Source organism: Dermacentor silvarum, chromosome 10 (genome assembly GCF_013339745.2).
Source record: "Dermacentor silvarum isolate Dsil-2018 chromosome 10, BIME_Dsil_1.4, whole genome shotgun sequence".
Classification (NCBI taxonomy): Eukaryota; Metazoa; Arthropoda; class Arachnida; order Ixodida; family Ixodidae; genus Dermacentor; species Dermacentor silvarum.
Genome location: NC_051163.1, coordinates 30112078 through 30125550, shown reverse-complemented (window position 1 = coordinate 30125550; position 13473 = coordinate 30112078). Strand labels below are relative to the sequence as shown.

General features: G+C 49.4%; 1 long non-coding RNA gene across 1 annotated transcript in view; it reads right to left on the bottom strand.

Moving 5' to 3' along the window:
• The window catches only part of LOC125940817 (uncharacterized), a 70239-nt gene that overhangs the window by 40810 nt on the left and 15956 nt on the right, over positions 1-13473 (bottom strand). The window contains exon 2 of the long non-coding RNA XR_007464026.1: positions 8628-8757. This is a non-coding gene — a long non-coding RNA (uncharacterized LOC125940817). The remainder of the gene's footprint in view (positions 1-8627; positions 8758-13473) is intronic.

The window sequence follows — 13473 nt, the reverse complement described above, 5'->3', positions numbered from 1 at the left end:
AGCTCGGGTATTTATGTTCTGTATCTTTCCGAAAATAAACAGTTGTGAGTAAGCGCTCGTGTGTCCCCCTTCACTGTATCCTTGTCGATTGTGCGCGCTAAATATTTCACTATGAATGCGTACCAACTCGCCCAACTATCCGTTCTGCTGCAGATGTAAAGCTGTACTGAAATGTTTCTTAACCACAGGGCTTGACTCTTGTCTGTAACGCTGGTATCTATGGGTGAATGTGTAATGTTTTTTTTTTCTTCTCTTCTCTTCCTATATATCATTTTCGTTATCTTTTTTTTTTCTTTTTATCTCATCTGCAAATGTGCGGGCGTGGTGTTCCTTTTAGGAGACAATTGCTAGCCCGTTTTTCTTTATCTTTGTGATGTTTGTACATAAGTTCACGTGACTAATAATAATAATGTTAATTTTCATTGATAAGTGTAGTTTTGGCTACTGGGTTCACATTCCCGCCCCTAAAGTGGGTGCTATCCTTTTTTTTCAATTAGAAAGAAAAATGGTCTTATTAGATGCATTGCCGGAACTAGTTGATTCAAAGCTGTTACGATTACGAGATCATCTTCAATTGGAAAAATTAATTATAACCTTTGCTTGCGCTAGGTTGTTTATACCTGTCACGACTACAATAGCCATACTCAACTGGGAAATCGTGCACTTAATGAGAATTCCTGTTTCGACAAGTTCGTACATAAGTGCTACAATAAAGGAGATCAGTGTTCCTTTATAATCACATATTGATTACATGCTACATCATGGTTCAGAGCTATTAAAATTATGAAGTGGCACAAACAAGACGAGATGAACATGAGATGGCATGCAGGGGCGGGTGTCTTTCTCTTAAAATAATTGAAAAAGGATTGTGCTCTTACCATTCCTCTGTTCGTGCTCCAAATTTGCAACAAGTTCGAATTATATGGTTTGAATTGTTTAATATAACACTTAGCACTGATACTTACCTGATTTATCAAGAAATCAATGCAAATTCACCTTCGTCTAGGCCTCTCACATTGCATATTATACCCCAGCGAGTAACAATACCAATCTCGAAGGGCATGCTTGGCCGTATTGCAGACGGTGGAAGTGACATAACCGCCATGTTTTAAACATCGCCCACCCCGAGAGGTGCAGATGAAGGCAAATTTAAAGTTTTTTTTTTCTTTTTGACCAACCAGGCAAGCAAAAGTGCAAAGTATTATATTGAACGACTAGGACCAGTAAAATGCGATCATGCAATATTTCAGCAAAAACAGAGGAGTGGTAAGCATGGAATCCTTCTTTTTTATGATTTTATGAGAGAAAAAAAAACGCACTTACCTGTAGTGATACATTGTCAAATGGAAATGTCGTCAATGAAAATCTTTGCTTGGTCTAGTGTGTTCACGACTTTTACAATGGTCAGACTGAGTTCATCAGAGAAGAAGTGTATTCACTGAGAATCCTTGATCGCGCTATTTCATGTATAGTTTTCGCAATTAAGGAGCCTTTTGCAATGGACAAGAAATCTGTTTGCAGAGAATCAGTCACTTGGGCCCTCCAAAGCAGTGAAGGCCTGCGTCATCAGTACCTTGCACCTGGGATCTTCTACAATTCTGCCAAGAACCCCAGTAATCCACATGCTTGCCAACGTGTTCTGGCTATTTGCTGGATATAAGGCAAATATAGGCTCATTTAGTTAAAGAGGAAAAGCTTAGTCAGAAGACGAAGTGACGCTATTGTCACGCTGACAGAGATGACAGCCGACGGGTCGGCGGAACTGCACAGCTCAGACACCGTTAACAATGGCTACTCACTTCAAGGTCGCAAGGAGACCGATGTTGAGTGACTAATACTTAGGAGGCAAGCACGTTTTTTCTAAGTTCGGGCGTCGTTACAGCAACTGTACGAGACGGAAAAGTCAACCCATGCGCAAAACTTCGATTTCGTAAACCGGCTTTCACTTCCACCTTGCTTGCCCTACATCAACGTGACCGATTTCCCATTCGCAGCGTTGTCGAAGCTGACAGACAGTTGTGAGAGCTTTAATTGGACGGTGGAATGGAGGGTGGCATCGATTGCGGAGTTTCGTACTGAAATCATTAGAAGTAATTCCGGCACAGTGATCGTCCAGCTGCCAATGGAATAAATGGGCTAATATGAGCACAATAAATCAGTACAATATGAGTACATGGATGGATGAGTACATGGGATGGATGAGTACATGGATTAGTCTAACGTTCCTGCTTATGACTGCAGACGTTCTTGTTACTTTATTGCCTTGCGCTTTATCTGCCTCTGCTGACCTAAATTTTTAAGCAGTGACATTGTTTTTAATAAATATACGGAGGCAATCAGACACTGCGTACAATCATAATCATTTAGGTTTGGTGGCATTTACAACAACATATCTTGATGAATATATTCAATTCACAAAAATCACAATGTCGTTTGAAGCCAGAAGGCCAGAAGGACGAAATTTTGGGCGAATCCGGGCACTAACCATCATTCTTAAGCTGGCTGAACGGACCTTCTTGCAACACCCGTGGACACTTGCGACCGGTGTTTTCGTAGTAAGCTAAGGTGAGCGCGCTCACAATTTGGTTCCGATTCCCGTCCTAGGAACGCCGTATTGTTTTAGTCAAAAAAAAAATAGAAGATGTGTGGAGAAGCGCATTTTGGCAATTATCTGTGTCTCCCTGCAGATTTCTTCATACTTGCTGCCCCGAGAACAGCAATTTATTTAGAGATTACTTAAGCTCACCGCTTCTCTGCACATAGCTGCTGCAAGGACTGCCTGCACAATGCGTGGCGGGACGCGGCCTCTTAGGCCATGGTTTCGGAGTACTATGGTGGCCATCGCTTGTAATCTGAGAAGCGCGACAACTTGTTCGCGAGCAAAAATTTATCGCAAAAGCAGAGCTTGTGTTGACACTTAAAATTTATGGCATCAAATCTGTGGCTGGAGGATAGAGAACCTCAAGACGTCCCTGCTGGATCCATAGACGTGATTTGGGGGCCTACATCCCGTCATCCCTATCCCCGGAGATATGCTGGTACATATTTTGACATATGACATCGTCATGGTGCATAGTCAACCACATTGTCTCCTTCTCTTTGTTCATGTTGCGTTTTGATGAGCCCCTCCTCCCAGGTCTGGAGCTGCCCCTGCGAGACACTCTATGGAGTTTGCACACCAAGGCAACGATGGTTGCAAGCGGTGGCCGGAAACCCAAGCATAGTCACATGTCACTTTCACTGACGTCATGATGGCACGCCACAAACAAGAGTGTAAGATCGCTTGTCAGTATCAAGTGACATTCGATAATCTGTGGTTCACAGAAAAACGTAGCGGGATCCAAAAGATGCGAGTGTCGACCATTTCGCCGTTTGTCAACACTCATTTCAATTTCTATTGTTCAATTTATAAAGGCTATGGTGAAGCCTGTCAGAGGCGCATGCAAATTAATCTGTTCCGGCTTGCGATTACAAAGAGAAAGCGAAAATCAAGTTAGATAGACATACGCAAAGAACTTTAGAGAGAATTCACGCAAATAATTCAAATTCTCTTTCCCAGAAAGAGTCGTGACAAAGCTGTCGCACAGAACAAGTTCACTTGAACCACTGTAAAAAAAAAAAAGAAAGAAATAACGAATAAGAAAACAAACGAAGAAACGGATTGCTTCGACATATGGATATTCATTAATTCTACGAATTAATTCAACCTACCATGCAACGTGACAGTGCGGTGCTGATACCCAAGGATTTCGAATCGTTGTATTCCAAGTGACAACAAGCTTGCCAACAAATTGCGAGAATGTAAAATAATACGTGAGCACATTGTTTCGCTGAGCACGAACTGCGCCCCACAGGCTGTTATTGTTAGTTTGTGGAAAACGCTATCACCTTCACCATTTATTTCTCCTCACGGGCAAAATATCAGTCTCTCCAATAACCGCTCGTTGCTATGTGATCATGAACATGGTTCATGAACAGTATAGTGCGAATTCTATTTTTACGCAGTCAGAATGCACCTGCTATAAGCTTCTTATCACACATATGTCATGCGTACCGTTATTGAGCACGATTGGATATTCGCTTCCTGTCTGCAGGTAAACCAACACTTGCAGATGACTGTGTTCGTTTCGAACTGACAATCTCAATAAGGGGAATTATTTTTAAATCGAAGCTTTCTTTGTCTCTTCTATCGACTTTTACACTACTGTTGCTGTCTTGCACGCTGTTTCGGGGTTAGTTAATAGCGTGTATGTACATGGAAGGAGCGTGGTAGAGAGGAGGGAGGTAGAGGTTGTCTGGTAGAAAAGATGCGTGTTTCTGCAGCCCTTGTAGGGAGCACGGCGCAGCATCTGAGGGCCGGGGAATGGGGGGAGAGAAAGTATAAAAGGGATAGAGGGGGGGGGGAGGGTAGTGGTCCTCGTCTCGGACAGGGCGTCCTTACAGTCGGTCTGCCAGCATCGAATTAGCAAGGCAGCTGAGTACCACCGTGAATATCCTGCTGGAACTGTGGGTTGGGAAGAGCAGGCCCGTGCTGGAGGCTGAAGGCAGGCCCATGTGGCGTAGTAGAGCCACCATCGTGGTACGGTGCTGGTTGAGTGCGGAGCAGAAACACAGGGGATGCTCCACTGTTTCGTCTGCCCCGCACTGTGTGCAGGCTGGTGAGTCAGTTCTACCCAGGCGGAAGCTCCGGGCGGCTCTCCAGCAACAGCCAATCTGTAGACGTAGCAGTAAGGATCTCTCCCTTCTTGTCAGTCCCCGGCCTGGCAGCCGTGTCGGGGGACTCCGCCTCGGCACGCGTGCCTCGGGGTGACAGTTGAGCAGCAGTCGCTGCAGGTTGCTCCTGGAGTAGTCTGAAGCAACGACTGCCGGGCTCAGTGCCATGTCCATGCCGTGTGCCTCTTTTGCCAGAGCATCTGCCTCTTCATTGCCCGAGCTTCCCACGTGCTCAAGAATCTAGTGCAACGCGACATCGGTGCCACTGGCGCCGAGGGTGTGAAACTTGGTCACCAAGAGGGCTGCACTGAAGCCAGCCTTCTCTGGGAGACACACGGCTTGGAGTGCTGCTCTCGAGTCGCTGGCCACTGCCACAGGTACTCCAGGAGGGTCTGCTGCCAGCAGGTCCACGGCCAGGTGGAGGCCCGCCATCTCAGCAGCGGAGAAGCTGGCCGAGAAGGAGATCTTTGAGTGTCCCTCCAGCGAAGTCCCTCCAGCGGGCCTCTCGTGTGGTGGTAGCGGTAGTCGCACCGCTGGTGGTACCTGGCCGACCACTGAATGGTAGGACTCGACCAGGCTCCCCATTCTGGAGGAGGGTCGGCTCACCAGGCGGGTTAGCAGGGGCTCTCCGCCAGGGGCGTGGGCCAGCCTGTCAATGTGTAGCAAGCCACGCTGCTGCAGCAGGAGAGACAGAGGCCACGCTCCCGTCTCTGCAAGCGTTACCGCTATCTGTGAGGACCGGGGCAGCCCCAGCACGCTCCTGATGAAGCCTCGGTGGAGCTGCTCCAGACGCCTCAGCCGTGTTGGTGAGAGGGTGATCAGCGGTAGGGCGTAGAGCAGGCTGGAGGTGGCGGCTGGTGAATGAAGTCGCAGCGCACAGGATGGCGAGCATACTCGATACCTCAGGAAGGTACAGAGAGGAAAGGGTACGAGAGAAACCCGCTTGGATCTTTTCATCGCGTCGCATGTGCACAATGCCCTTTGGAGCTCCCTAGGCGTCGTCACATTAGCCTCTTGACAGCTGTAACTATCCGTGACCCCCCGAGAACTCATTGCAGAAACTGCAGCGCTTATCGTTCTACTAACGTGTAAGTCCAGGACTCTGAGGAGAGGTAGATATATTGGTAGAGAGGAGGAATAGAGAAGGAGGCAGAGAATGGGCAGAACCGGTGCAGTCGCGAAAGGACTTGCCACTCTTCGCTCGCAGTTCCCATACAGGCGGATAGGGCGGGGCAGGGAAAAGGCGACGTGAGAAGGCAAGGAATGCTGCTACTATATGCACGACGGCAGTTGCGGGCAAACTGAAAGTACGATACTGTACGTTTTTGCTATTCCTGACAAATAAGCCCCATGCAAATTTGTCAAGCGGACAACTGACGCAGGGCGTGCTCGCGCATAGCAGCATTAAATCCCCGTAGTGTCTAGGCGACACTACGGAAGCGGCTCCACTTGTGTGCTCGCCGCGGTAGCTTTGCGGTTATGGGATTGCTCGAGGTCGTGGGTTTGATCCCGAACCACGGCAGCCGCATTTGGACGGGAGCGAAATACGAATACGCTCGTGCACTCAGGTTTAGGTGCACGTTGAAGAACACCAGGGTGTCAAAATTAACCCTGAGTTCACTACTACGGCGCGCCTCAAAATCCGGTTGCAGTTTTGGCACGTACAGCCTAATAATTCTGCCAAAACTTCTGCCACGAAACGATGTGTCATGAGAGGCAATGACAATGCTGAATTCTCTCAAAGGTTATGAACAATGGCGCCGCACAACGATTGAAGCAAATACGTCTTCCTGCGTGCTCTGCGTACTGCGCAGACAAACAGCAGTGGTGCACGCCAGTTAACGTTTAACATCAACTCACCACTCGCGTATTCAACTAATTCGACTAAACGCTGAAGAAATTACACGTTCGCCATGAACATCACTACTAATTATCGTCAATCAAAGCAAACAGCAAGGATATCTTTGCTTATATCAATTCTCATCGCAGTGCGTGGTATCCGTATAATGTTGACTCATTTTCTTGACATGTCTGTAGCAGAGATGCACCACATGCGCATCCTTGGCGCCAGAAGCACGACGTCAAACTTCCCACAAGCGATATGAGTTTGGCCCTCTTTATTGAACGATATTACTTACAGAAACTTCATGTAATGACAATGCGCTTGCCAAGTCAGCAATTTCTTATGCAATCCCGTAAGAACACGATTTGGTTGCTAGCGACTCTACTATGTCAAACATAGTACGGTGTTTTCCTAAAGTTCCGATAAGAGTCGTCCCCACAGCTATCGCTGTAGCACGAACGTCCCTACAGCTATCTCTGTAGAATGTGGCCCACGGCAAAAGGCGAAGCAGGATCACGCGAATACGTCTCGCCCCTCGAACAGAATATTGCGTTTCCGTAAAGCATCGTTTTGAATGTCCTCGTTGAGCTTTTTCATTCATTACACGAACGTCCAATGAACGTGCACTACCCTTCTAGTCCACCAGGAGGAGGAGGAGGAGGAGAGAAAGAGAAGGCAGGGATGTTAACCAGAAATGCGTCTGGTTGGCTACCCTACTCTGGGGGACGGGAAAGAGGGAATAGAAAGATGAGATAGAGAGAGGAGGGGGGGGGGGAGGACACGGTGAGCTCGCGCACGCACGCGGAGGGCCTGAGCAATTCAAAGGCGTTCACATAGGCCAGTTGTCCTCAAGAAAGACAACAGTGCCTTCACAGTTTTGTGGGCGGACGAGCGATGGGGACGGTCTCCAAGGAGCACCTGCACGGACAACGGTCGATCTTCAAGTCGTCGCAATGCGTTCGATAAAGTTTGTCTTTCCGACTGAAATCGATCGCAGTGACACAATAAATGTTCTATGTTCTCTTCGCTGCCGCAGACATCGCACGTGGCACTTTCGGTTATTCCAATCAAAGCGCAGTACGCCTTCGTGAAAGCCACTCCCAACCACAGCCGGTATAGAAGCGATGCCTCACGTCGGTGAATCCCAGGTGGAGGTCGGAGTTCGAGCGAAGGGTTCAGTTCGTGTAGCCTCATGCGCCTTATATTTGGGGTGTTCCACTCTGTTAAAGATAGCTTGCGTGCCAGGTGACGAAGCTGCCTTCCAGCGTCTGTCCTGGAAAGAGGAATGGGAACGCTGTGTTGTTCTTGATGTGACTCTCGAGCAGCTTTGTCAGCGAGATCGTTTCCACTGATCCCGCAATGGCCAGGTAGCCATTGGAAAATTCTAGTCGACCAAGTGGCGGTAAACGCCATTACACTCAAGTCACGTGCCAGCAATTGTCGGAGCGCGGAAGAAACCTCACAACCCCTTTCTTCTTCCACCAAAGGCACACCCTGCGTTTGGAGGTCCTCGAATGGCATAAAAACAAAAAAAAAATTGAACATTAAAAAAAAAAAAGGGGGGGGGGGGGCTGCACGAAACTCGGCGTAGACGGAAGAAAACTTCCGTAATAATGGAGATATATGCAAGAGAAAATTACATCGCACGTAAATGGTTATTGAATAAATCACCCACACGCGAGCGCTTAATGCAAAAGAACATATATGTATGCGAAGAGAAGTACAGGGGGAGTGGTTGCTTTGAAGTGGAGGGGGGGGGGGGGGGAGGAGGTCGTTCGAAACGGGAGTGCATCAGAAGTTTGCGCAGCATTTCGGGACGCTTCACGGCGCATCAGGCCAAGTATAAAGGCCATGTCTGCCAGGGACTGCGAAGGGGTCGTCATTAGGCGGGGGTCACGACCCCGGGACCACCCCGGACGGGTAGTCGGGTGGGGGCGAAGGGGGGCGGGGTAGAAGCCACAGAGCGTCGCGCGACGATGCACTGAGCGTGGCATATGGCCGCATCGCGCGTGTAGACCGGGCCTGGCCGACTGCTGCGGGGCGATGGTCCGGTAATGACCGCGTGACTTACCTCCGCGGCGGCGTACTGCGCTAATTGAGTTTGATGTGTGCCGGTCCCGTGCTTCGTGGCTCTTTCTGGACACGGGGTACGTAGGGACTAGGTGGCGCTGGTTTCGCCGGACGAGGCAGAAGGGCCGGCCCTGTGGGAAAAAGTGCGGCGTCTGGGTGAGAATCCGGAGGTCATAAAGTATGCCTCTTTAACTATCGAAATCTTGTCCGCGGTGCGCTTTTTATATATTAGGAAGTTTTAGCAGCGCGTCCACAACACCGTTTACGCTGCAAGCAAGCGCTTGCGGAAATCGGTGGGGCGATTTCAGGCGCGGCGTATGGGTGCGAATGCGGAGGTGATAAATTATGCCTCTTTAGCTATCGAAATCGTGTCCGCGGTGCGCTTTCTATATATTAGGGAGTTTTAACAGTGGTTCCACGACGCCGTTTACGCTGCAAGCAAGGGCTTGCGGAAATCGGTGGGGCGATTTTAGGCGCGCTTGTAGTACTGCTTTTAGTATGTTGTAGTACGTGTGTGTGCGTGTCTGTGTGTGCGCGTGTGTCTGAGTGTGCGTGTGTGTGTTTACGTCAACCAAAAGCAGAGACCACATTCTGTTGGTTGCCAATGACGCCTCCGTGTTGGGCAAAGGAAGCATCTCGCGCTCTCTCGAACAAGAACACGGCCAACGCATATATATATATATATATATATATATATATATATATATATATATATATATAAAGCTTTCGTCACAGAATGTGCGCGCACGTAAGCCATTTTCCCGTTATGTGTCCAAAACTGTTCGGGATACGAGACGCTAGTTTACTGACAAAGATGTCACAGTTTCGCCCTAAGGGCAAAGCAATGAATGCGATAGCAACACAGCAATGTCATACGTAGTAAGGTGAGTGGCTTTGGTAGCAATATGAATTGTAGTAAGCATGAGCTGATTAAGTAAGCAGGTGTGCTGCGGCGTAAGTAGACCGACATGAAGAGAGACTCGATGACCACGAGAAGGCGCGTGTGAAACGGTGGTGTTGATGAGAAGCGCTTCCCGTGAGCAGCGCGTGCGAAGGGACACACCTGTAGCGCTGCACTGCCGATCCGGGCAGCATTGCATGTGTAGCGTGCGTTGGAAAATGTGGCCCGACTATTACTAACTGAATGAGCAAGCGTAGTGTGAGCGCACACAAACAAACATGAATAGATCACACTGAATGACTGCAGACAACGACTGTCAAAATGCTGGCAGCAAGCGCATACGCCGCAGCGGGCGAGGGTACGTGCGGTCTATCGCTGCAACGGAAACTGAGCGGCGAATGCACAGCGCATACACCGGTCAGAGCCGTGTGGAGATAAGAGACGGTGCGGGCGAGCGACGAGCGCGGTTGTTGGCAGAGTAAAAGTGCGCCCCCCCCCCCCCCCCCCCCCGCCCCCGCTCCCTCCGGCGCTGGCTTCCTGCTTCCTTGCTTGCGCGTGGGAGATTGAGTGTGTTCGCTCTCCGTGATAGCGTGCGTCCCCGCACGCTTCCGCTCGGGCATACGGCGCGCGGCGAAGATTTTATCTATACGGAACCTCACGGCGACGGCAGAAATCCGGTTGAAGTGTCCATATAATTGCTATCGCAATAAAACAGTTACACGTAACTGTCGCGTTCTGTGGAACTACGCTCCACGTATATATTTAAAAAGTGTGGGGTGAGATCATGCACATGGACCATCGTTTCATAGATTTCTATTTCGGTAAGACTAAAAACGTTGGGGGGAAAATCCGCTTACTGCACTGTTAATCTTGTTCCACTTCAGTCCCACCTATATACGTGAAAGCTTGAGAAATATTTTGCACTTACATAAATTTGACGCCGTTCCGCATTAAAACGCAAAATATATGGGAGGGCTTTCCATACATCGGAAATGTCTTACTGGTATTCGTGAAATTGTTCCACAATCCTGTACCTATTATTGAGAACATTTTCTCATACACTTCTACCTCTAACCGGGTTAAAGTATACGCTACATCGTCCCACTCATAGTTGGAGCCTGAATATAACGGTATTAGGAGTGCACGCAGCCGGCGCGTACACTCCTACTCGTGTTATACTCCTTTTACACTCCATTAACAGCGGGGGTGGTTAAGTTACTCCTTTTACCGTAGCGGTGCTAAAATGGTAGAGCGTGCGCCTCGTATATGCGGGAGGTACCGGGTTCGAATCCTAGTGCCGCCAGAAACCCACCGGTCTTTTTATAATGAGTGGAGATGTACCACGACCTGGCCGCTCGGTTGTTTATATGGATTCTCACTTCGAAAGTGGGCTCTATATAGACATTTGAGAGGGTCTCTGGACGCCACCTGTCCCACCCCAGCTTTGGTGAAATAACCAGTGCATCCGCCTCAGCTGTGGGGGGCAGACAAGCACTGCCACCGGGTACCTACCGGTTAAATAGAAGCGCACTCCCGGCCAGGTGCTCGGCTACTAAACGAGAGTTCTAGACGCTTGGAAGGACACCTACTTATTGAGAAGTTGGCGGCATAGGACCACGAGGCTGCTGTTTTTTGTGAGTTTGGCGTTATGTTTGTCTTGGTTCTTGGACAGCCAGCAATAGCGGTCTGTACGAACTTCTCCCAACCGAGAGGAAGAAGAAGAAGTGGCGAACTTCTCCCAAGTGTACGAACTTCTCCCAACCGAGAGGAAGAAGAAGAAGTGGCGATAGAGAACGTCTGTGTTTTCGGCTGTTTCACTTTTCTGTAGTTTTTTTAATATTGTGTGTCCACAGTGATCGCGTCATCCTTCGGGATGGCGGGCACACGTCCCGTGCAGCTTCCCGTCGACGCAGTCGACCAAATTGCTGCTCGGCCAGCTGGTGCCTTCTTTGCTACGGCCGTCACCGACGTGGAGCTTCCAGATTCGGCGGATGACTCCACGGTGACTGAGATGGATTCCGACAGTAGCAGCTTCACGCCTGTTGAATCGCGCCGCCTGAAAAGGAAGTTGCGCCGAACATCAACAGCTGGTGAGTCGACTACAAAGACTGTTGACAAACCTGGCGTGTTGCGCCGGACATCAGCAGCGAGGGAGTTGCCTACAGAGAATGTTGACTCACCTGACGGGTTTTCTGTGGCTTTAGTAGCCACAACAGAGACGGCTAATTTAAATACCATTAACAGACAGCGGTTGACCCAATTTTTCGACCAGGTGATTCCGGGACAAGTCCAAGAGGTCAGAATCAACGCATGGAAGAATGTCCTTACCGTAGATGTGAAATCTCAGGCGTCGGTGGACAAGCTGAAAGAAATTGGAGTGTTAGGCGGTATGCCGGTCCGCCCCTATCTCTCTCATGGAAAACGGACTTCCACTGGAGTTATTACAGATGTAGATCCTGAAATAACTGACAGTGACCTGCGGACACTCATCAATTCTACGGCCAGGATTGTCGACATCCATCGTTTTGGCCGATCACGGTGTGTTAAAGTAGTTTTTGTAACCGACTCTATCCCATCCCACGTCAACGTGGGCTATGTGCGGCATCCTGTCCGTCTGTATGTTCCCAGGCCTGTTCAATGCCACAAATGCAACAAGATTGGCCACGTGAGTGCTGTTTGCAGAAACGAAATATCCTGCCGTCGATGCGGCGGCTCACACCAGCATGATACTTGCACGACAGAGACTGTCAAGTGTACCAACTGCTTCGGTGCTCATGAGGCGACGGCTAAAGACTGTCCTATGATGAAGAACGAGAGGCTCATCCTGAAGAAGATGGTAAAAGACAACTCAAGTCACCAAGAAGCGGCTGCGTCGATTCGTCGCCGCAAACATCGTTCCCGAAGCCGACGCTCAAAGTCACACGCCACTAGTTTGGCTGAGCCACCGTCACAAAAACTCTCTGCTCAGGTGCCTCAACGTCTTGAGCTACAGAATAAGACACCGCCTGCTGCAGCGCCCCATGTTACCACGGTGGTTCAGAAAGATGCAGGTATATTATCCACCTCCTCTGATGTTGAATGGCCTGCTCTATCATCCAAGGTCGTCGAACCAACGCGTCCAAGATTCCATGCCGTTCCAGCGGACAATGTGGACAAGCCGGAAGGCCAGCAGGTGAACTTTCTTCTGAAACAACTTGTACACTCCATGCGCACGCTGCTTTCAGGCCTCAATACGCCAACAGCAAGGGTTGTTGTTCAGTTTTTGGAGGCAATTGAGCCGCTCTTGGCGGCACTGCGCTAATTCGTTATGGCGCTACCACACAGCCCCTCCTCTGTGTCGATGCGCATACGTCGCAGTGTAGTTATGCAGTGGAATGCCCGAGGTCTGCGTGGTCGCCTGAGTGACTTCCGACAGCGCGTCCAGAAATACCGCTTCCCTGTGATTGTGATATGTGAGCCCAACATGCCTTCTGCTTTCCGCCTTTCTGGATATGTATTGCTGTGGTGTCGAGAAGCTGATGAAACCAGCAAGGTGTTAGTGTGCATACGCCGAGATATCTCACACTACCGCCATGTCCTACAGCCCCATAACACGAACCACTACATTTGCTTGACGTTAACGCTTAAAGGACGGGTTTTCTCTATACTCGGCGGCTACATTCCACCCAGAGATCACATTGATTTCTCGTACCTGTCTTCAGCAATCCAGAGTTGTACAGCTCCTCATATTATTGTGGGCGACTTCAATGCTCATCACCCCCAATGGGGAAGTGCAGTAATGAATAACCGAGGCAAAGCCCTGTCCGACTTTATGCACTCCCAGGATTTCGTCAATATCAACGATGGCTCTCCTACGTTTCTGCGTGGCACATCCTACAGTAGCTGCTTGGACCTGACGTTTGCTTCCTCACGACTACAGTCCTCTATTAGCTGGTTCAGTGATGTG